The sequence below is a fragment of the Magallana gigas genome, chromosome 4, assembly GCF_963853765.1.
Source record: "Magallana gigas chromosome 4, xbMagGiga1.1, whole genome shotgun sequence".
Lineage (NCBI taxonomy): Eukaryota > Metazoa > Mollusca > Bivalvia > Ostreida > Ostreidae > Magallana > Magallana gigas.
Window position 1 is genome coordinate 11530260 of NC_088856.1, and position 25465 is coordinate 11555724.

At 33.7% G+C, this 25465-nt stretch overlaps 1 protein-coding gene and 1 long non-coding RNA gene across 29 annotated transcripts in view; one reads left to right on the forward strand and one right to left on the reverse strand.

Annotated features, from left to right (window-relative positions):
• Positions 1 to 185: 185 nt before the first annotated feature.
• LOC105337328 (plasma membrane calcium-transporting ATPase 2) overlaps positions 186 to 25465 on the forward strand; it is a 65953-nt gene continuing 40673 nt past the window's right edge. For 7 of the 26 annotated variants that reach the window (XM_034450172.2, XM_034450173.2, XM_034450177.2 and 4 more), the window contains exons 1-4: positions 187 to 320; positions 12788 to 12894; positions 20130 to 20204; positions 24785 to 24806. The gene's annotated coding sequence lies outside the window, so the exon portion shown is untranslated. Of the gene's footprint in view, positions 347 to 12787; positions 12895 to 13390; positions 13414 to 14518; positions 14556 to 18679; positions 18833 to 19440; positions 19559 to 19650; positions 20032 to 20129; positions 20205 to 24784; positions 24807 to 25465 lie in introns of those variants that run through there. The other 19 variants (XM_034450152.2, XM_034450164.2, XM_034450167.2 and 16 more) reach the window with 14 other exon arrangements.
• LOC105337624 (uncharacterized) lies at positions 3983 to 18584 on the reverse strand. 3 transcript variants are annotated; one of them, XR_010712805.1, is made up of 3 exons: positions 18453 to 18584; positions 15925 to 16033; positions 3983 to 4287 (listed from the first exon to the last, which is right to left on the reverse strand). It is a non-coding gene; the product is annotated as an uncharacterized lncRNA (long non-coding RNA). The 3 variants fall into 3 exon arrangements; XR_010712804.1 differs by lacking the exon at positions 18453 to 18584 and adding an exon at positions 17028 to 17625; XR_002200597.3 differs by lacking the exon at positions 18453 to 18584 and adding an exon at positions 16879 to 17625.

Sequence of the window (25465 nt, forward strand, 5' to 3'; positions counted from 1 at the left end):
TCCAACGTCCTTAACATGGTTATATTGGTTTGTAGCAGTTGTTAAAACCTTTCTCGTTTCCTTCCTAGCTGCAGGTGCGAGTTATCATTGATATGCAGTAAAAGAAATTATATTTTCATATAATGCAATAAGGAGTACGGTAAAAAAAAAAAATCATATTTTATCTATCGCTATGGCACGTTGGCTTTAAAAATGGCGGGAAATAATTGACGTCAAAGTATCCTCGGAGATTACGACCAAATGAATCTGGCCAATGAAAAGTACGTTTACAAAGAAGGTTTAGGTCTGCAAAGAGGATACTCCGTATATTTCGCCTGAGTGTAAGTGTTATGACATGTTAAACTAGGTAAATGCAATATTTAATTTTTGTTTATGTAAACTGAACCATTTGATTTCTTGTTCTTTACTTATGATACATGTATGCATATCGGTGCCGATTTGTGAATGGAAAAATAAGCCGGGATTTCACCCAAAATGGCGGTGGCCGACACTCCAGCATAACGATTTGTAAATGATCCGTGTATATGCCGGTCTCTTGCATGTTTTAAACAGTTGTATTATTCGGTATTGATTTAGATATGTACATACATGATAAATATCTATTCTTTTTGGAGTATATTGTTTGTCATGTTGTGATAGACATTATTTGACATGTCAAATGTTGTACCAAACCTTTTTACAAAATGATCTATATTGTTCGTAATTGATCAGAAATTTTGTCATGAAAGGAAAACAAAAATGATTCTAAATTACAGTTATAAAAAATAATTAAGAAAAATTAATGGGATCCACAGAAAGTCTATACACCAGTATGAATAAACACAAGTTGGTATTTATAAACAGAGTATCATGTTTACGGTAGCAGTATCAGCTTACACTGTAACTGATTCAAATGGTTGTTGTCAGACATCTTTTTGTGTAATTATGATTTCAAGCCCCCGAAATAATACTTTGCTGTGTCCTAATATTGATCAGTTATTTGAATTGTCAGCATTTTAAAGTCAGAACAGGGACGTATATACTGTATGTACGTCCCTGATCAGAATTACATGTATGATGATTAATTTCAAGTTTCATTTTCTTAATATTATAGAAAGAGATGTATACTGTAGCTGGTCATTACAGATGTTCATTAGTTAGATTAGAATTACATAATACTTGAACGAGGGAGAAGAAATACCTCATTGAGTGCGTCAAGATCTTTTTTATGCCTAATTTGTCATGTTCATTATTTATGAGCTAGCCACAAGGTGAATTTTTTTACACTGGCTTTTTTCTTCTGTAATGGAGTAAGATCTGTCTCTTTATGGCTGTAGGGGAGACAGAACAACACTGCTCAGTGGTCTGCTTCATCTGTCTGAGAAACTTTTAATTGTCTTTATGCCACTCTTACATGTTTTTATGCATTTGGTAAATCAATTATTGGCCAGGATTTGAAAGGCTTGGATGTGTGGATTCGACTGCATTGATGTCTGTGCTGAATTCACTGACTTAGCAAGGTTCAACCGAGAGAGAAAAATTGTGACAGTATTTGGGTAAGATCTAACATGTGCTAATGAAGATCTATATTGAAGGTTAATTGATAAATCATGTACCGATTCAAGGCAGAGGATGGTGTAAGGATGAAAAGAAAAATCAGAGTAAATTGAGCTCCAGTATTGGCATATTGATAAGTCGCTTGACTTGACTGGTTCAAATCTTGGCTTTTTAAATTCTTTCATTGGTCATATGTGTCAGGACAGTGCATTTGGTGTATTTTACCAGTTTTTCACTCTGTGTGACAAATAGAGTTCGCATGGCCATTGCTATTGATATATGCTGTATTGACAATGTAAGGTGTGGTGACTCTATATAACATCTGCATTGTTAGATTAATGAACGTCTAGATACATGTATGTATAGAAGAGAGGAGCATCCTACATGCTATATTATGTGCCTGTTTTTGTTGTAATCTCATAATTGGGCAGATATTAAAGTACGTTTGTCCGCACAGTAACTTCAGCTGGAATGGGTACTACATTAGTATTGTCAAGGATGTTTTTCGAGGCAGTCTCTTTTGTAGATGTATATGAGTGAGGTCTTCACAAATAATATATTTAATCTAAGAGGGGGATAGGTGGCTAAATAGAAGTTTGTTTCATTACCTCTCCTAAAAAATATTTATAGCAAGCTATTTGTTGTCCCCAGTATTCAAATTTATCCTTTTTACTAATGTGTTCTGTTTTCTCATAATACTGCATTACTAAGGGCGAATAATCTCTTTCCTGTGGTCTTGCTTTTATCGGTAGTTTTGTTGAATTTGAACATGTACGAATTAATGTTCATCTGATTCGTGCTGAACTTTTAAACTAATTTGTTTAGTTTGAAAGATAAAACAGATTAAGATTATCTAACTAAGTATGTCATTGATAAGGTAAAGATATATAAATACCGTCATAAGCTCATTATCAAAGTAAACTGTCATTGCACTGATTTACTTTTTCTTGATGTAATGTACACCCAGAAATCAAGAAGATATATAGTACTTCCTGCAGCCTGCAATAAATTGAGTCTGCTGTAAAACCCAGTTATAATAGAAAAGAATTGGAATTTTAAAATGCTTGAATTAATGCAATTTAGAAAAAAAATAATCAATTTTAAGACCTGTGATAGGTGTAATGTAATTAACTTTGCAGCCATTGTTCAGACTTGCCTGGGTCTGTACATAGGTTTTAATCATATTGTCGCAATGGATATATATAGTATAGGCATTCAAACAGAAATAGCTTTCCATTCATAGAGGCAGTAGTGTATTTAAAGTCACTGGACCGTATGCCTCCCTCACAAGAGAGATAGCATGGGGCCTGGAATTTTAAACTGTTTGTTTGAACGGTGTTTAGGGTTCGATGTAGCCCAGCCCACATTGGCGCAAGTTGAATTTTAATAGTATTTTTATGCTTTGAGCCTATGTAATGACTATTTATAACCTCAAATTCAAGAGCATTTGTTTGTAATTGTTTTAAGTACCGGTACTAATTTTTTTCCCTTCGTTCGAATAAAATAGCAACATACTTGTTTCCTATGAGGTTGTAAACAACATTTACACATGAAAGGATTTGTTTATATAAAAATAAACTGCGACTTTAGGTGACCTGCATTCAAGGTTAATGTATATACACGCATTTATATAATTTGTAACTGGTCAATTTGTCATAGCATAAACAATTTCTTGTTTAAAATAAAATGATTTGTAATTGGTCAAATATATATTACGTTTCTAAGAGGTGATAAGAGTTATTGATTAAGCCCAAGGAAATATTTTACACATTCCCTGTATACTTTACGTACAATATCTTATCCTATCCTCTCTTCCTTTTCTGTTGAGATATGTATCATGATAAATGTGATACTTGTAAATCTATTTTTGGTATATATGCATATACCATAGACGACTGTACCTTGATAATCTGAAAAATCTGAAGATCATTGTAGGTATGTGTTTTGAGTAATATGCAACGTGTGATGTATTGAAATCTAGAAGTGATCTGAATGACAGAGAGAAGATGATCAATAGTCGGACGTACTGTGGACCTTGAAATATTACTCGCTGTGTCAGCTATATTTGGTAATCTGTACGCTGTGTATGATTATATGTCTTGATTGCAAAATATTTTTAAGACAAAAAATGGAAATTAGGATTGTAAAATTCTTTCGCAATGATGGATTGCCAATTATTTGTTCAACTACAGAATAAGCATTCAAGGGTATTGCTATCCAGTGGATGTGTGAAATAGGCCATGAGTTATTTGTCTTGTTTTCTTCGTAGTTTCTAGTGATACAGTTTCTTGAGGTAAGGCTCATCACTGGAAAACATTTCTATCCTATATTGATACCTTTCAGCCAGGCCCTGGCTGGTATTATGTTACAATTGTGGAGTAATTAAAGACGAAACAACCGAATGGAATCAAAATATTTATTTAATAGAACAGAATGTCTATAATAAACGTCTTTGATGTGCTTAGTTAAAATTTAATTGAGATACTGAAACAAAGATACAAATTCCCTTCTTTTAATTACAAGTTTGTTGCACAAGATTGCAAAGCGCAAGAAGAAATTTGATAATAGACATCAGCTTTCAGTGAGCATATTGCAGTCCCAAGACTGGAGATAATGTTGTCATCCACTGAACTGAATAGCAGGCTTCTGGATTGTTTCATCATGTCTATTGATTTCTCATCACACGTTTTCATTATTGCTTTTCCGTGATTTTGATGTAAATGCAGTTGCCATAGTAGATAAAATGGAAATCTGTAAAACACAAAATTTCCTCCCAGAAAACAGCATTAAGTCGTTGAAATGACAAGAGTTCAAAGAGGTAATGGTAAATTGGGTGACAGCTTCATGTATTTAGATTAAAAGGACATGGAGCAATGCTTGCTGATTATTATGTCTCCCCTTTCAAAGGGGAGACATATTGTTTTTGTCGACTTTCTTTTTCTTCTTATTAGGGTCTTCCGTTTTCAACGGAAGACCCTCTTGTTATTCTATTGTTTTTTAGGGTCTTCCGTTTCCAACGGAAGACCCTTTTGTTTTTCTTCGGTTTCTTTTTATTATTATTTTATTTTTTATTTTTTTTCTGACTCTTTCTCGGCTTTATATCTCAAAAAGATTTCATCTGATTTCAATGAAATTTTCAGAGCTTTTGTAAAGTTACCGTGCCTCAATGATGTTAAAGTTTCAGCATTTACGTCACTTCCGTTCAAATTTGGCGGCCATTTTTAAATTAAAAAAAAGTGATTTTGTCCGGAAGAAATCTCCCTAAACTTTAAAGATATCGCTTTGAAATTTTTACTGATGATAGATGTATCAATTCTATAATGTACTGGGGGGTTTAAAATTTTGTTCATTAATTTTGCTCAAAACCGGAAGCAGTTCCAATATTTGGAAATTTTCATTTTTTTGAACCAAATAAGACAATACTACAGTCTTATAGAACTGGCCATGGTGAATTCAAATCTGAAATCCGTTTGAAAATCGGACGATGCATTACAGAGATATCGGGGTTTAAAAATTGATTTTTCCGGAAATTTTGTTTCCACGTCCTCGGCTTAAAAAATAGCGTAATGTTCAAAGTAAAATTAATTCGTACCAAAAATAATTGTTAAGTAGTGCTTGAACACATTCGGATTTTTTTTTGTCAAGTCGTTCTTGAAATTAGAAAGGTTTTTGTTAATTCGTACTTAAAATCATTCGGATTTTGTTAAGTCGTACCAGGAATAATTCGATTTTTTCATCTTTTTATTTAAGTTACTCTTGTTGTTGGTTAAAGAGCTCTGCTTCTTCCAGGAACTTCCGGCTTTTTTTCCGACATTAACGGAAGACCCACTCGTTGCTTTGCAACGAGCTTTGCTCTAGTTTTTATTATTATTATTAGGGTCTTCCGTCTTCAGCGGAAGACCCTTCTATTATTGTAATGTTTCTTTTTCAGGTTTTTTTTTTTTCTTTTTCTTTTCTTTACAATTTTTGTGCAGAAGATTTCTCTGAGATGGGTGGTCCGATTTTTGTCAAATTTTCAGCATCGATCTATTATTATATAAACTTGATACGCTTTTTTTTATTTTGTAAAAATCACTTCCGGTTCGGACTTATCCGCCATTTTGTCATTTTTTAAAAAGTTCTTGTCCACGTATCTCCTCAAAAACGAGCAAAGATAGAAAGCTGAAATTTTCAGGAATGATAGAGGACATGAACGTCTAGCCTCACGAGGAAAATCATTGTCCGGAAATTCCGAGTACGGAAGCTAGCTGGGGTCAAAATATAGGACACGTTTTTGACGAAAACGTCTTGTCCACGCATCTCCTCAAAAACGTCCAAAGATAGAAAGCTGAAATTTTTAGGAATGATAGAGGACATGAACGTCTAGCCGCACGAGGAAAATCATTGTCTGGAAATTCCGAGTACGGGAGCTAGCTGGGGTCAAAATATAGGACACGTTTTTGACGAAAACGTCTTGTCCACGCATCTCCTCAAAAACGTCCAAAGATAAAAAGCTGACATTTTCAGGAATGATAGAGGACATGATCGTATAGCCTCCCGAGGAAAATCATTGTCCGGAAATTCCGAGTACGGAAGCTAGCCGGGGTCAAGATATAGAACACACTTTCGATGAGTTTTCATTGTCCACACATCTATTTGAAAGCGAGAAAAGATAGAAAGCTGAAAATTTCAGGAATGATAGAGGACATGATAGACTAGCATCACGAGAAAAATCATTGTCTGGAAATTCCGAGTAGGGAAGCTAAATTTTAAAACTCATATTAAATGTGTTATAATGACCTCAGACTAATTTTAAAACATAATATCTAAGTTGCATTTTAATTCTACGTCTAATAAAATCTTTTTCCAATTGATGGGATGAAATTTAAATTTTTTTGAAAATTTTAAATTTAATTAAATCGTTATAAAATGACCTCAGACTAATTTTAAAACATAATATCTAAGTTGCGCTTACAATTTTTTGTCCAATGAAATTTTTATCGAATTAATTGTATGAAATTTAACTTTTTTAAAAATTTAAAATTTAATTAAATCGTGTTAAAATGATCTCAGACTAATTTTAAAACATAATATCCAAGTTGCACTTACAATTCTGCGTCTGATGACATCTTTTTCGAATTGATTGGATAAATTATAAATTTTTAAAAAAATTTAAATTTAATTAAATCTTTATAAATTGACCTGAGACTAATTTTTAAATGTAATATTGAAGTTGTGCTGACAATTCTGCCTCTAATGACATCTTTCTCGAATTGATTGGATGATTTTTAAAAATTTTGAAAATTTTAAATTTAATTAAATCGTGTTTAAATGACTTCAGACTAATTTCAAAACATAATATTTAGGTTACGCTTACAATTTTAAGTGTGATGACATCTTTCTCGAATTGATTGGATGAATTTTAAATTTTTAAAAAAATTTAAACTCATTTAAATTGCATTAAAATGACCGCAGGCTAATTTTAAAACATAATATCTAAGTTGCGCTTACAATTCTGCGTCTGATGACATCTTTCTCGAATAAATTGAATGAATTTTAAATTTTTAAAAATTTTTAAACTCACTTAAATCGCGTTAAAATGACCTCAGCCTAATTTTAAAACATGATATCTAAGATGTGCTTAGAATTTCGCGTCTAATGACATTTTTGTCGAAATGATTGGATGAGTTTTAAATTTTTAAAAAAATTTAAACTCATTTAAATTGCATTAAAATGACCTCAGACTAATTTTAAAACTTAATATCTAAGTTGCGCTTACAAATTTGCGTCTGATGACATCTTTCTTGAATAAATTGAATGAATTTTAAATTTTTTAAAAATTTTAAACTCATTTAAATCGCGTTAAAATGACTTCAGCCTAATTTTAAAACATGATATCTAAGTTGTGCTTAGAATTCTGCGTCTACTGACATCTTTGTCGAATTGATTGGATGATTTTTAAATTTTTTGAAAATTTTAAATTTAATCAAATCGTGTTTAAATGACATCAGACTAGTTCTTAAACATAATATCTAAGTTGCGCTTTGAATTCTGCGTCCAATGACATCTTTCTCGAATTGATGGGATGAATTTAAAAAAATTTAAAAAATTTAAATTTAATTAAATCGTGTTTAAATGAGATCATAAAAATTTTTGAACATGATATTTAAGTTGCGTTTTGAATTCTGCGTCTAATGATATCTTTGTCGAATTGATTGGATGATTTTAAATTTTTTGAAAATTTTAAATTTAATCAAATCGTGTTTTAATGACATCAGACTAATTTTTAAACATAATATCTAAGTTGCGCTTTGAATTCTGCGTCCAATGACATCTTTCTCGGATTGATTGGATGAATTTAAAATTTTTTAAAAAATTTAAATTTAATTAAATCGTGTTTAAATGACATCAGAATAATTTCCAAACATAATATCTAAGTTGCACTTACAATTCTGCGTCTAATGACATCTTTGTCGAAATGATTGGATGAATTTTAAATATTTTGAATTTTTTTTTATTTTTTTTTAAATCATGTGAAAATAAATTATTGGACGGAAGACCCACTCGTTGCTCGCAACGAGATCGAATCTAGTTCTTCTTGTTTTTCCTTCTGACTTCTTTTTTGCTTTATATCTCAAAAACTATTCAACCGATTTGCAAGAAATTTTCAGGGATTATGTTAAATACTTGTCCCTTGAAGCTTTTAAACTTTCAGTCATTAAGTCACTTCCGTTTTCTAGTTACGTCATTTTAAAAATTTTCAAAAAGTGATTTTGTCCAGGACTTTTCTCCTAAACGGTTGTTTATAAAGACTTGAAATTTTCTGTGATTGTAAATCTGCGGATTTACTTATGGCATTTTTACAAAAAAAAATTTTTGGTCACTTCCGGTAGAAACCGGAAGTGATTTTAATTTTTCGAAAAATTGATTTTTTTGATCGAATCAAAAACGAATATGTGTTTTGTAGAGCATTTTAAGTTGAACCTAACACTGAAAACCGTTTAAAAATCGGACGATGCATTACAGAGAAATTTGGCTTTAAAAATTGATTTTTCCGGAAATTTTGATTCCGCTTATTTGGTTAAGAAAGTAGTATCAAGTACTTGGTTAAATTAACTTGTACCTAAAAATTAATTGTTAAGTCGTACTGTAACACATTCGGATTTTTTTTTGTTAAGTCGTTCTTGAAATCGGAAAGGTTTTTGTTAAGTCGTACTTAAAATCATTCAGATTTGTTAAGTCGTACCAGGAATAATTCGATTTTTTAAATCTTTTTATTTTAGTTTCTCTTGTTATTGGTTTAAGAGCTCTGCTTCTTACAGGAACTTCCAGCTTTACTTCCGACATGAACGGAAGACCCACTCGTTGCTTTGCAACGAGCTTTGCTCTAGTTCTTCTTATTCTTATTCTTCTTCATCCAAAATTTGTCCAGGCCGTAACTTAAATACCCTTTGACATTAAGACTTCAAACTTGGAACATAGGTAGATGGTATTGAGAAGGAGTGCAAGCCACCAAAAGTTTTGACCTTGACCTATTTTGTTCTTCAAGGTCAAGCTTTTCATAAAAAATATTGTCCGGACCATAACACAAGACTCCTTTAACATACAGACTTTTAACTTGTATCATAGATAGATGGTATATAACCCAGTTGAACCTTACCAAAATATTTGACATTGACCTAGAATTTTTATTTCAAGGTCATATTAGAAAAAACTTCATTGTTCAACTCCTGAATATACTTTGACAGAAGGACTTCAAACTTTAAACAAAGAACAATGATAATACACTTAGGTGTACTATTGAATAATATTGGACCTTAACCTTGTTTAACTCAAGGTCAAATTAAGAAAAAAATAATAAAATTTTGTCTGGGTCTTAACTTTAATACCCTTTGACATTAAGACTTCAAACTTGGAACATAGGTAGATAGTATTAAGAAAGAGTGCACGCCACCAAAAGTTTTGACCTTGACCTATTTTGTTTTTCAAGGTCAAGCTTTTCATAAAAAATATTGTCCGGACCATAACACAAGACTCCTTTAACATACAGACTTTTAACTTGTATCATAGATAGATGGTATATAACGTAGTTGAACCTTACCAAAATATTTGACATTGACCTAGAATTTTTATTTCAAGGTCATATTAGAAAAAACTTCATTGTTCAACTCCTGAATATACTTTGACAGAAGGACTTCAAACTTTAAACAAAGAACAATGATAATACACTTAGGTGTACTATTGAATAATATTGGACCTTAACCTTGTTTAACTCAAGGTCAAATTAAGAAAAAAATAATAAAATTTTGTCTGGGTCTTAACTTTAATACCCTTTGACATTAAGACTTCAAACTTGGAACATAGGTAGATAGTATTAAGAAAGAGTGCACGCCACCAAAAGTTTTGACCTTGACCTATTTTGTTTTTCAAGGTCAAGCTTTTCATAAAAAATATTGTCCGGACCATAACACAAGACTCCTTTAACATACAGACTTTTAACTTGTATCATAGATAGATGGTATATAACGTAGTTGAACCTTACCAAAAATTTTGACCTTGACCTAGAATTTTTATTTCAAGGTCAAATTAGAAAAAAACTTCATTGTTCAACTCCTGAATATACTTTGACAGAAGGACTTCAAACTTTAAACAAAGAACGATAATACACTAAGGTGTACTATTGAATAATATTGGACCTTAACCTTGTTTTACTCAAGGTCAAATTAAGAAAAAAATAATAAAATTTTGTCTGGGTCATAACTTTAATAACCATTGAAATTAAGACTTCAAACTTCGAACATAGGTAGATGGTATTGAGAAGGAGTGCACGCCACCAAAAGTTTTGACTTTGACCTATTTTGTTCTTCAAGGTCAAGCTTTTCATAAAAAATATTGTCCGGACCATAACACAAGACTCCTTTAACATACAGACTTTTGACTTGTATCATGGATAGATGGTATATAACCTAGTTGAACATTACCAAAAATTTTGACCTTGACCTAAAACTTTTATTTCAAGGTCAAATTAGAAAAAAACTTCATTGCTCAACTCCTGAATATACTTTAACAGAAGGACTTCAAACTTTAAACAAAGAACAATAATATTACACTTAGGTGTACTATTGATTTATATATGACCTTGACCATGTTTTACTCAAGGTTAAATTAAGAAAAAGATAATAAAATTTTGTCTGGGTAACATATAGCTGACGTCATTCTTTTTCAATTGTTAAATTTGCCCCATATTGCAATCCTTGGGGAGAAGGGGAGACATGTGTTTTTTTGTTAAAAAAACAATACCCACTAGTTTCTTTTGAGAATGCTAGTTTTTAAAAGGTTTCAAAATTCTTGTATGATAGGGATAATCAATATTCAATAGGTTTTCTTCCATAAACTGACAGTGTTGCACATTTCTTGTGTTTCAATGTGACAATATAGAAATACACATACATGTACCGGTACATATACAAAATGTTGGAAAGACATAACTTGTTTAAATGCCATTTAATTATGCCTAAAGATATTTTTCCAATTTTGTCGAATCATACACTGACTTGATGTATGGAATGATGGTGAATTCTTTCCGTGGAAGTATTTTTGCTTTCTGACGTATTTTAGATATTGTGCAAAAGCTTCACAAGCCAGATCCCATGTGGTCACTAAACACTCTGCTACTTCTCTGTGTAAGCTATGGGAGGTTCTGTCTCTTGTGGCTTACTATATGTAAGCCCTCATGAGATCAAAGATAGCTAGAAAATAGTTGAATCTGATTTTTGTTGCGTGTGTGTAGGTGGTAGGATCAGACCAGATTGCTTCTCTGTAGCCCTACAGTAATCTGCTTGATATAAAGGACTGATACTGATGACTGTATATTTATATATATGTGTGCATAGTATTTAATGTGTTACCGAAATATTCAGTGTTTCCTATCACCATTGTTTTTCCAAGTTTTTTACTTTAGAACAACTGAATCAATCAATTTCAGTGCAAGACTTGTCCTTGGAAACTGTTTTGAAGTTAATAACCTTGTTACACATGTATAATATTTTGTTGCATCAACAAAATATATAAAAATACTTTTTAAGTTGTTATGGTTTTGATATGATCCTTTTTGTCTTGATTATGCATCATTAGTTGCTTTAGGAATGCATTAAGGGACTCGTTTAATATCCACACCATTAGGCAGACAATTTGGACTGAATTTGGACTTAACACACAGTAGCCAAATCACTATTCTCAAATGTCCCAATCAAATTGCATCTCTCAAAATACATTGCAAATGAGAAGTGAGGAAACCCCAGAATATCGGTGTAGTTGACCTAAAAATGCCTACTGGGACTTCTGGGATAGCCGGCAGATAATCTCTGGTGATTCCATGCATGAACTCTGTAGAAGATTCAAACTAGACAATAGCTTCTCTGACATTATGAAAAACTGTGATGCAATCCGCCCCTGATGGAGTATCAGTAATTTACTTAAACCTAATCAATAGAATGAAAATGGGTCCAATAACTTGTTGTTTCACTGAATCCACATCAAAAATAACCAGATCGGACCAGCAGTGTTCGGGCTTATTGGGCCTGGTGCTTCCCCAAGCTTTCTCTCTCCCTGCGTGATGTTTGTCCAAATTTGCATTTCGCAAAGGGCAATAAAAGTAATGATTTGTAAATGCTAGAGCTCTGTTGATTATTATTGAAGTGCACGGCTGCATGTTCTAATAAATCTGTAAATTAAAAACTAAAGTGGGATATAAATGATGAAATCGTGAGTCCATGTTAGTGTACCGGTACATGAATGTAGTAACTGGATGAAAAGGGGTTCAAAGTTAGGAAAATTCATACATTTGGATGATTTGATAGCAACCATATGCTTCGGATTTCAGCATTTGTGCCATATGTGATTGGGATTAATAGGATTTTCATGCTGAAAACCTAAGATACACAACACACATATGGATTTCCTTTGCACCATTACATCACTATCAAAATCTCTTGCATCTATTTTTTGTATGTAAATACAGTTATATTTGCGTAAGTACTTGAGTCACTGTTCACTACTAATTCTGTCATGTGTGAATGTGTTCAGTAGAGTACATTTTAAGTAGAGTAACTTAGGAGGATCCTTTCTAAATAGTCAGTGACCATGTCATGTATATCCTAATGTATATTGATGAAGGTACATGTATATATATATATATATATATATACAGTTGATAGCTTATATTTCACTTTCCACTAAAATTTTAATTTTTGATTTTTTTCTCTATTCATAGATTCCTAGTACAGTGTTGACCTACTCGCATTGAACGTGGGGACCAGTGGAGGAATTTGACCAGATTCTATTCTCTTTTGCCGTTTAACCTTTCATAAATCATATGAGGTAGGTACATTTTGTCCCAGACTGCCCAGAAATATAAAGATGAAAGGAGACCTGTGATTGGGGCACTGTGTGATCCGTCTGCGTGGATCGACATTTGCTGATGTATGTTAATTTATCAGCTTTGGAGTAACCTTTCTTCTGTCGGTGTTAAGGACATGAATGAGTGAAGGAAGTGAGAAGGTTTGAGGTTTATGTCATCTCGACTGGTTAACCAGTCGGTACATGTACGGTACTAATGCTTCACCCAAATATGCATCGCGAGTCGTTTACTTCAATTAAAAAAAAAACTTGACAGTTATAAGGAACTTATTTTTTGTAATAACAAGAGAAGCCAGGCAGGTGATTACAGGGAAGGTTCTATTGTAAAGTCTCCGCCCACACTACAGAGGGCTAACCTACAGGGGCAAAGGGCATTCATTGTGGAGATTTTTTACTGTCTTTTGATTTCTCGAAATTCTTGGTAAAATAGGAACTAGACGCTATGTGTATGTTCAGATCTTGAGTCACAAGGACTTACCGGTATGTACGTAAAAGATAAAGGAATTTATTAACCCCTGATTGTAATTTAGCTTGGTAAAATGTATCAGTTGGTTTGATGAGTGTCAATAGGTATTCTCTTGTCAGGTGTTTCGTAACTTGCAGTATAGAAGTGCCCTTTTGTTTTGTTAAGTAGGAGTAATAATGAGTGGTTTATTTTATTGGCAGCGAAAAAGTTTCAGAAAGTTACAGGGGGCATATCAGTATATATGTAAGAAGACCTTGCAGATATGACAATTTATGTAAAGAGATTGGCTTGTCACCTTGTTAAAATTTGCCTTTAGACTTAAGTTTACAAGTAAAGCTGTCCTACAGTTAAAACATCATTATTAATCATATGTCAGTGTTAACAGTGTGTCAGATTTATTTATGGTTTAAGTGTAGGTCATTGATCAATAGCAAAAGGGTAGGGGTGTAATGTTTTGAAATTTCAAGCTTCTAATGAGTATTTCAAGCTTCTGTTATCCAAACTAGGCAAATAGAGTTCAAGTTTGCTTTGCTCGGGAGCGATTTAAATGTAAACAAATGTTTAAATTACCCAATCATTTCTTGTTTTTCACACATTGAATTGTGTATTCTCTTTGACCTGGTGTAACTGTGATTGTTTGAATTAAAGTGAACGCACAGGAATTATTGATGCAAAGATCAATCAAATTTGCACTATTAATGTCCATTTATTATTAAATAATTTTAAATGAAGTGTGTGCATTGATATTTAAATAAGTTTACTACCTGCTGTTAATCCCAATGAAAATGCAGTGAAGTGTTAATGAGAAAATGATTGGATAATAATGAAATAGGTACTAGTTGAAGTTGTAATTGCTGGTAGAAAGTAGTGCATTCGTGCTGCTAGGTATTGAAATAAGTATTTGAAGCTGATATTGGAGTCTGCGTTTTCTGTGCAGCGTGAGTGTGGAAGCACAAGCTGTACGTACTACAGAGTACAAAGGATTGATCTATAGTACTGACTACAGCACTAGTTAACGGTAACTCACCGGCGGAAACAATGGAATGTTGTCTTCTCTGTGTCTGCCAGTTGTTGCCTGTCAGTCAGGGTGTGTGATTAGCAAGCTTAGCCCAGGAACCATCTCAGAAGTTTCATGTTATCATAGCATTGAACCAAGGTAGGTGGTACCTGGGGAAACTACTTGTGGGTGAGGTTTAATTGTGTCCTGGTCTGGTTTTAGGATGCTAAATATAGGTCAGGAGAGAGGGGAAGTAATAAGGAGCTTGTACAGAAGTGATGTGGAAGCATTCTGTTTGCAGATATAAACCCAGTGTGAGCAGTCATAACAATGATTTATTATCTCTTCATTATCCTTTCTTTATACCTTGCTACATTTTGTGACTAGAATAGAGACTTAAGTCAACTTTGGATAAATTTGCAACCGTTATTAAGAAGTTGTTTTCAGTTTTAATTTACATGCTTATGTTTTGTCAAGACAACAGTATGTTTGCCTTTTTTATAACAGATCTGGAAAGATGTCGTTCAGAATAACAATTCTTTGTATGGATTGTCTATATACTAATATACAATAAAAATGCAAACTTAATCCGATAATATTTGACTCTGAGAATTGTAAATTGAATGTAGGATGGGAAAAAACCATATGATTAACCGAGCACTGTGGATCTTTGACATATTGTCACTAGTGCCAGTTACTGGTGTAAACAGTCAACTTCTCCCATTATTTGCGCTGCAGGGAGACTTCTGATCCCAAAAAAATCCGGACACAATCCATATCTGCAGCAACCATGCTGGAAAGTCCTGCCCGAGGGGTTCCCTCATCTTAGTTGTGAGTACAAATTAGAATGGACATATTGCTGTGTAAACTATTAGTTATTGATTAGCCCGCTCACTGGAGACACACAGAACCACCAAGTCTGACTGAGCGGGGAGAATGTCAAAGGTGGAGTATGGACTATTCACTTGGTCGGTCCCGATATTTACGTTCCGCCCAATCAATACCCAGGCTTTGTCGTAACCAGTAGTGGTCGCAACTCTTAATTTCAGTCTCGTTTTTTTTTTTATTTGTGGCCATGCATTGACAGAGTGAAGAAAGGGAGAGAAAAAAAAATTCTAAGACATGTCTGGAACTATTATGTCTTGAGAAATGTTATAACTGGCAGTCTGCTGTATAGATTTGTTTCCTTCTGCCTTCCTGTTCTTTTGGTTTCTTGTATGACGGATGAATTTATATAAAGATGGTGATATATGCAACCTCGGTGATATATTTCATGACTGTGACCAAATTGATTGGTGTTTTTACAATGATTATATACTGGGCATAGTGAGAGAGAGAGACGGGGAAAGAGAGAAGTTGGGGAAGAAATCAATTTATGGAGAGTTACAAGAAATAGATCCAATAAATTCCCCCATTCAATTCATCCCTGAGGGGCTTCGGAACCCTTGTCAGAGACCAACCACAATAAACTAAATAAGGGAATTTTATAATTGACCTCTGTAGTATGCAATGTAGCAGAAAACTTTACCATTGATTGACAGGTCTTCTGTCCATCTTCAGCGTACTGCATTCAGTTCCAGGAAATGCTTCATTTATTGCCTCTTTTTTTGTCCTAGCCTTGTGATGATTTGCCCTCTCTGACATTAAAAAATATAAAAATTTAGAAATATCTTATCAATATGCAACAATTGCATCATTGAAGTTCTTTGAAAAATTTAGGTTAACTAATACAAAATAGTAATGTTATGATGGAGAGTACATCCTTCGGAAGGGTTCATTTTCAATTCAAGATGTCAGGAACAACTTTTGCTTAGCTCTTTTCTTTTAAAAAGAAAGGAACTTTTCTTAAATGTCATTTCAAATCCTGTATGGTACTTGAGGGAACAGGAAAAAAAAAGCTCTTTTGTTGTCTTTACCGTACAGAAACATTTTTTTGCCATAGATTTTGAATTAAATGGAGTCTGTGTATGGATAAAAGTCATTTGAATTGCAGAGTTTTTATTGGAGCATCATTACTGAGGCTGAATTTGTTACACCGGGCCTGTCATTAGTAGGATGACGACTTCTATAGCCGGTTCGGTAGTGGATTTTTTGTGTTACACCAACACGCCAAAACATAATGGAATAGCGCTATTAAACTGATGAATGGCGAAATTCACTTGGGTAAACGTTAGTCCTTTTGATTTGCCTCACTGTTTTTAGTACATCAGATTAATAACTTATGAAATGAAAGAAGGAACTCAAATTGGAAGAGGTTGTTGGAATTGTGATTTAATGGGGCTACAAATGGATTTCTTGATCAAGATAGCTTGTAGAATCTGTATATTTTTAAATGCACAATTTGCGATTCCTTATTGGGATGAAAGAGCCATAAATGTAGATTATTAGTTTGATCACGTTTTTTTGAAAGCAATTTCTATCAAATTTACAAATAAACTGAAATAAAGTTTTGCAAATTTGAAGATCGATTGAATTCACTTACCCGATAGATCCTCTTTATGTAAGCTCAAAGAGTTGGAGGTATAAAACCTGCATGTTTTATAATGATGACAATTAAATCTGAAAACATCAATTATCTGTTATCTGTTGCTCATCTAGATATGTCTTTTACATCTTTTTGCAAGGTCCTACCTTGTTCTTGCTTTGAACACTCTGGTTTTCACCTTGGTTTGACAATATCAATATCCAACTTCAATGGAGGAGAAAAAAAAACTCTTCTCTAAGTCATATTGTTACAAAAGTTTGGATTTATGTAAAATTTGCTGTGATGTTGTTATTTGAGAAAGGAAAAAACTGAGTGGGTATTGATTGGTGACTGGTTAACCCCTTCTGTTTTATGTTGTTATATTGTGTGCACATGTTGCAAAAACATCAAACTGCTACATGTACTCTGTAAATTTCTCTCTTATGAACAAGGCTACATGGACATGCTCCTCTGGAGTAATTGGTATGCTGTAGTAGGGTTGCGGATGTTGCTTTTTCCATTATTTAGATAGTATATTGATATGGTATGAAATATAAGTAAGATACCTGTAAGTACTTTAAACCTTTGCATGCTGATGACCATTTTCATGTCACTGGCTAATTTGTGGGTATTGTTTTTCAAGAGTTGATGACTTTAGCCTATGCTAAGCCCTGAGGCATCCATGGGATATTAGAGTCAGTGAATTGATTCATTTCCTGTATACAGAGAAGTACTTTTAAATGTTATATAAAATCTAGAAATATACAAGATTGTTTACTATGTACTAAATGAGCTTTGTTTGGCTAAATGGTTTGGAGATAAAAGCATTGATTATTTGGTGAAACGGTTTTCTCCACTACTTGAACTGAAGCCATTATTTGTATCAAATCTGGACGCTCGGAAATCAATGTTACTGAAAAGTAAGAAGGGGGAGTCACCAGTTACAAATTAGTCATGTTTGATAGAGACTACAAGAAATGCATGTGACTCATTATTTGATTTAGAGTGTGACGTAAAAAGACGATTTAAATACTGACTAACATCTTCGATTTGTGTCGACGTCAGATTAATGTATTTTTATAATGATGTCTATCGGAGCAGAGGTTAATATTTATCAAATGCTGATAAAAAATGCTCTTTTTAGATTTGACTTGATTTCACACTTAATAGGTATTTCTTTATTAAATACATGCCAATCAAAGGTGCATTAATTTAAATAGCCTGGATTTGGAATTTGCTTGTGTATTAAGAATTGTCAAGGTCAATTTATTTACATTGTTCTCTCTATTATTAAAAAAGAGACTTCAACTTGATATCAGTTTATACTATGCACAAAAAATGGCTAAGCAAAGGTCTTGATTATTCCCAGAAACTCCTACCCTCTTTTTAATATAGCAGTTTAAGATTTATAATAATATTCCATCTAATCTGACAATGAAGCATTACATTTTTTGTTACTTCACCTGATGTGACAGAGAATCACCAAATGAAGAAACTCTGCTCACACAATACCACCATGAATTCTCCCACAAGCAGAAGACAGCCAGAAGAGCATATTCTGTTGTCATGGCAATAGAGAATAACTTTCATACCTTTTCACCATTATGATATTAATGAGCGATCTTGTTGGTTTATTTACATAAAGTGAGGGATGGCTGCCAGATACACGTTGAACAGGAACATGAAGATGCTACCACGCGCTTCCTTGCTCCCTCATCTGTACGCTACATATGTATAAACACGCATGCTCTACGCGCACACCGTCTATCTCTCTTTGTGCTAGCAGCATTCTCATGTGTACATATGCCATCCACATATAGGATTTTTACCTCTTTTCCTTCATAGTATTTCATGTGAAAAAAAGATATTTTTATTCTTTTTTTGATTTGGAAATTTTTACAATTCCGAATCTATCTAGTTTTCTTTTATTTGGACAATAAAATGGATGAATTAATTAACAACATATTGTGAGGTAGGGAGTTTTTTGCATCCTGTGCATGTTGGTGATTCTCAATTGTGTAATGATAGAAAAGTATTCAATACTGTGGGGGAGCTACCGGTATGTCTGCATTTCAATTAGGTAGTTGCCCCAAAACGATGAATTGATAATAGATTACATGTTTATCAGCTGTGGCTGAAGTTTATTATTTTTGGTTTGTAAGAGTTGGGTTACTGCCCGAGTGGTTTAGTCAGTGGATATATACTACTTATATTTAGATCAATGTACTTAGTCACTTGATATTTTGGTGTTTGTAGTGTGTTTTGGGGGAAGTATTAAGATTAAGTCTGGTCATGCTCTCCTATGAATCAATCATGTCAATAGATACAGCTTTAAATCAGCTTTATATTCTCATTTATTCATTTGAATTTAGAATCATTGGAATTGTTAAAGGAAATTTAAACTGTTGTCAGTATATGAATAAAGTAATTTTTAAAATTTGTACTTTTAACTGAAAAGAAATAAAAAGTTTATCAGGTGATTCATATTGAGCATGGTGATTCCCACTCCCAATTTCGATAAGTTTTTAGATCCCCCACATATTTGGATGTGAGGTTTGTTGGTTCGGTGAGAGGCAGTGGACTAAGAGGAGGCTTGGGATGCAGTACGTAGTAATAGGAGATTTCCTTCATTGATTATGTTGCATAATTGATGGTTATTCCTGGCAGACCCCCTGAGCGTGAATGTGTATTAACACAGGTAAAAATCACACACCTGAGAGGTTACCTGATCACCTGTGTCAAGTTCTTTGAAAGGATTTCACTCCAAATTCACCATCCATCAGAATACATCATTGGGATGGTTTTACAGTTGATCAAGTTGTATTGATAAATTCTGTGAGGATCTGTATTCAGATGACATAAACGGTGTTGTGTCATTCTCTGACTACAACGCATACTGAGGATTATTGTGTCTCGTGGTAAAACTTATTGATGTAGGAAATCTTTTGATGCTTGTCTGGCTCGGTGGAATCTGTGTCAGGATCCACGTTTTCAGCCAAAAAAAAATCTGTGGCAGCTGTCTGTTAGGGCAGTCAGGACTGGCCAATACGGTTAGGGATTGATTAAAATTGACAGTAGTGTATTGATCATTCCACCATAACACTGTGTGGAATACACATTTTACGCTAAGGAAAAAAGTGTACAGTGGGCCCAAGTCGCAAAAGCCATAGTGTGTGTATTGATTGTGAGGAGGGAGAGAGAAGGACACTACCTCAAGGTTACAATGTGTCGACATTTTCTCTCTGACCAAACTGTGCTTCTATTTATAGATAATGGTCACCTTCTGTGATGGATAGTGGATGGTGAACAAAAAGAAAAAAAGCATCAACAGACAATTTTCTTAGGTGAGTTGATTTCCTTCTTTATCTATTTCCTCATTGATTTGGTAAATGTATATAAAAGCAACCCACGCAGTTTCTCCTCTCTGCTGTGTTCTCCCCCAAGCCGGGGAATCTTGCCCAGTGTGTAGCCAGAATCATTGTTTAATGTTGTAACAGACCATGGCAGTGATTTCCTTTGAAGCTGCTGTATACCAGAATATGTCAGAATGTTTGATAAAAACACCCTCTGCTGATTGTAATGAGGTATTGTACAGTATTGAGGGAGCATGCCATCAGCTTATCCACTGGAATGCAGGCTACACACTACCTATGGGTTCTAAGTGCCTAAGTGGGTTGAACTTGTTCAATTAGTGAGATAACCTTCAAATTTAATATATGCAACTTTCAAATTACTTCACTTGGCACCATGCAGGTTTTGTTTGCATTGAGAAAAATAATTAATAGAAGTTTTTGAGGGTTTTTTTTACGCAGCAGTATTTTATCTAAATCTATATAAATCTATATATTCTCAGGAGTCAAAGTTGGTGATTCAATCAGAAGTTTGGTAAATATTTTCCAATATCTAAAATAAATTTGGGCTGATGACACATTAAATCAGTCCCCATATTGGAAAACAGTAGGGAGTTGGAATTGATTTGACAAAAACTATGGTTATTTATGTTTTCATCAGCATATTGGATAAAATTGGATAGAATAGCCGCAAGAAGTATGGCAATTTATTGATTTCAATAAATCTCAATTTGTGCTGGTATTTGTGCGTTAGGAAGGCCCTGTGCAAAAGAGCAAAACTTTATACTCATCAGTGGTGTCGTCCAATAAAACTGGCAAATAACAGGAAATTCACTCTGAAACTTAACCCTACACTGGATCCATAGACACACAGGAACACTGGAGAAGGGAGATCTGCTGTAATGTTTACTCACCAAAGCAGCATTTCTTGCTATTACTAATGACAAGAACAAGGTGATTAGAACAGCACCCTGGATGTCTTGAGCTTGTAGAAGGAAAGCAAATAAACAAGAACATCTTCCTAAACACTGCACCAATTAATTTAATGCCTTTAAGGCTTTCAGAAGGACATGAGAAGTACTGCAGCATCATGTGGTTGCTTGATGGATAAGGAACCATGGAGGGCAAACATTACAAATTGTGTTAGAGATTGGAGATAAACAACTTTGGAATTTTCCGGGAATGTATTGAAATATCATTTGATATGATAAAGAATGTGTCAGAAAGGTTATGAATTTACCATTGTTTACACAGCATTGTGTTTGAGTTTTTTGGTTAAAAATTTAATTGAAATGTTGCTTCAATTCACTCTGAAACGGTAGGGCTAGAAATTTCTTATTTTATTATGAAAGATTGAACTCCCCATCCATGAATGAGAGGTCAAGGTTGAAAGCTAAATGAAAATTTAACCAGTAGGGAACCATTTTGTGTCTTTATTCAGTTTCATAATGCAGTAATATTTCCTTTTAACTATTTTACGTCATGGGAATCTGAGATTAAATTAACAATTTTCAACAACTGGCAACTATATAACTAATAATCTGTTTTCAGATAATGCTTTATGCAGTATTCAATGTATGAGACTAAGGCATTATACATTTAATGACATAAAATGCATATCAAGTCCAAATTATATTCTCCATGGAAAGCTTTTAAAATCCTCCCCCATCCAATTTTGCAAGAAAATGGCATTTGTTCTATATATAGGCTTCAGCAAATTGGATTATAGGGTGAGAAAGTGATAACTGTGTCTAGCAACCTAGCAAAAGGACTCTCAAGTTACAATAAAAGCCCATAACCAGATCCACAAGTGTTCCACTGGGCCTGAAGGATACATTGCACAAGAAAATCTAGAACAAGTCGGTGCTGAAAGATGTCCAGGAAACAAATTTGGCATGAAATAAGAATGTTTCTGAGAAGACTCAAGAAAGCACAGTCAAGCTGTAGCCATTGCTAATGCAGCATTGCATTTGGCTTGTGTAGCAGGAACAAGTATTAGTGAATCCCTCAGAGGAGTCAAACAGTAGTTAGGTTTCTGTCAAAGCTAATGGAGATTAAGGGCAGGCGATGTGCCAACTCCACCATTAAGTTGCACTGCACCAAAGGAAGAGTGACCTCATTGGCAAGCAGAAGTTCACAATGGTAGTGTAGAGCACAGCAATAGATAATGCAGACTGGTTAACCCAATGGAGATCATAACAGTTGAGGACACAAGTTGGGGAGGTCTGATTCCACACACACACACAATATAAGATAATCCAGTGTAAACAAACACTATGTACTTGTATGTAGTAAGTATGTGTTCTATGATAGCTGCCAGAGACTGGTAACATAGTGTTCATTGCAGACAGTCACAATAAGACAAGGATAGTGGGCCCCAATAAGACAAGGATAGTGGGCCCCAAACAATTCAAAATAATGGGCCCCAACAAGACAAGGATAGTTGGCCCAAATAAAACTAGGATATCCTGCTTTTTTCTCTGTTGCAATTAGATAGGATTCTTCTGTTTTAGCATATTTTTAAAGTACTCATTGAATAATCTTAGTTATTATAAAGTTGATGCAGCAGCAGTGAAGCACTAAAGAACGTCCTCATCAAAGTAATATTGACCATCAAGTCATTGTAGTTACTCCATGATTTATAGAGATTTTAAGGAACAGTACACACTGGCTGATGGCGAAAGCAATGGAAGGTCAAGAATCTAGCCAGGAATTATGACATATCTATGACAGAAATTCTTGCATAATGGGAAGGACTTTGGAATCAATTTGGATTCTTAGAAATTGGATGTCATGCAGGCTGTTTTATTTGCTAGTAAAGGCCAAAAGATAATTACAGATGCTTCTTATAAACCTTCAAAACAGATTGCACAATAGAAAATCAGGGCCCACATACAGATTGCAAATGTCATGGTGCAAAAATTATTTCCATAAAATGTTATCAATCTAACATGCATGAAGATTCAAATATGGGGTTTTTGACATGCAAGCAAATCTCAGTACATGTTAAGTTGAGCAGAAGCACTTGATGTGACATTCGCTTTTATAAATAGGAGAGTTTCATACAATGGTTTTTTATGACTGCATGGAATACTTTTCTGCCTGCTGAAGCTATTAGTATGCAAGCTGGTCTTATGAGAGATTGTGTGTCTTTTGCCAAGAGCTTGGAATGCTTGGTTGAACTGATGATTCCAATCTGTAGTCATCAAGTCACTATCTTACGCATTGGCCTCAGCAGCAGAAGCAACTCTGGCAAAGGAAAGGACTTGAACCATGGCAAAAAGAATTCTGCAGACACACACAAAAAGGCAGCAGAAAAAGAATTGCCTAGTAGCTTAATGAATAAATGGTTTAACAGGGGGAGACAGTGCTGGGAAGGTTTTATTTCTGGGACTTGATGAAAAAATCTCTTGTTATGTCGCACAGCCTTGATCAGGATTTATAGCTCTATTCTTCCTTTGCTAAAGGTCAGGTTCTTGGGGGAGGTTTAATATGGAAGATTTTTCTGATATTAAATGCTGCCTGAAATGTCTTTGTGTATATGCACTTGATAATCAGCTTCCTGGGTTTGATAACCACTATCAAAGAAGTATTGCTCTCTTTTTTTGTCAACATATCAGTGGGAATTATTGGAAAGTTGAAATTAAAAAGTCCCATGTTTTATAGACATGTTAATTCTGTAGATTAGATCAGCTAGTTGACAACTTTAGATACTAAAAATGAAAGACAATTAAGTGTATTATTTAAATAATGTTAGAGTGCATGTTCAATCTTTGAGCAACTGCAAAATTTCAAACAAAAAATTTTCCCTTTGGATTTGATATTTTGATATCCCTCTGTGTACAGGGCAATTTTTCATAGCCCTGGCAGTTTGTTTTTTCCCCATACACCATTGTTGTCATTTGGCACATAAAACGGGTATTTTAAAAGTGTTATCTATATTTTTTAGACACAACTTTATTAAGGTAAATTTTAAACAGAGTACTGATATCTTGTACAGGAAATGACACCTAGTGGGGTAATTATAACACCTGTATACAATATTTCATTACATGGTCAGATCTCTACAATTTATTTAAATGCTAATGCTATTACCAATTAATATACTTATTTTTATTATACTGGAAAAAAAAAATATTTGTTCTGCAGACAATCCGAGGAATTCTTCTGCTTGTGAGACTAATGTTGTTGTAAAATGTAATTGCCAGAAACCGTCAAATGTATAAAGCTTTAGGCATTAATATGCAACACCAGTAAGTTCTACAGATAGGGAAACACCTCTTTCTCTACATCTCTCTTGCACACAGAACAAGTTAAATTGGTGTGACTAATTACCAAACAGGCTGGGAGAAAATAAAACATGTGTTATACAGAAAGTATTAAGGTGTAAAGAGAATTGTCGGGAGATACATGTATTAAAGTATTGCTGTAGTTGTTTGAAACTAATGAGAGTTGTGTGTTAAGAGAACTGTTAAATATATTAAAATTTTGGATTAACTTTAAGAATTATTAACATAAAAGAAATATTTATGGAAAACAGGTGTTTTAATATTCTCTGTTTTGCTCCTTTTCAGGTAATTAATGGACAGATTACAGGTAAGAAATAGATTCAACCCTGGCATTCCATAGGGAAAAATTAATATCTTATTGGAGCAATGTAAATATTAAGACATGGATTGTTCTCAGTGTCTTGTATGTGATTTAAGCATTCAATGCTTAGTTTAAAAAAAATCAAAAAACAAATGATGATGAATTCCTTGAAATGTGTAAGCTGGCAGCCACTTCAGATAACAACAAATTTATGAGTTTATTTTGACAAAAAACTTGTGGAGTCATTTTAAGATGAATTAGGTGTATCTGCATTGGTTAATTAAGCAGACCTGTCTGATCATTGTATTGCAATATAGTTGTAGATATAAACAGTTCTTCCAAGAAATATGTCAAATGAAGAATCAGAGAATAGGAGGATATTAGATTTGTGCAGATTTAACATTAAGGCTAAATCTACATAGATGTTACAGATGAAATAGTTGTTTTATTGAGAAGTGTCTTATATACAAGTAATATTAGATAATATTTTAGGAATTTATGTGGGATTATAACCAAAATTAGATTTATATGATGTGTCTATATCAGGTCTTTGGATGAAATATCATCCAATTGCGTAGCAGAATTTGTTAATATCATCAGAATGATGTCATCTTGTATTTCTTGGCAAGTTTTTTTTTTTTTTTTTTTTTTTACGTTTTATCTTT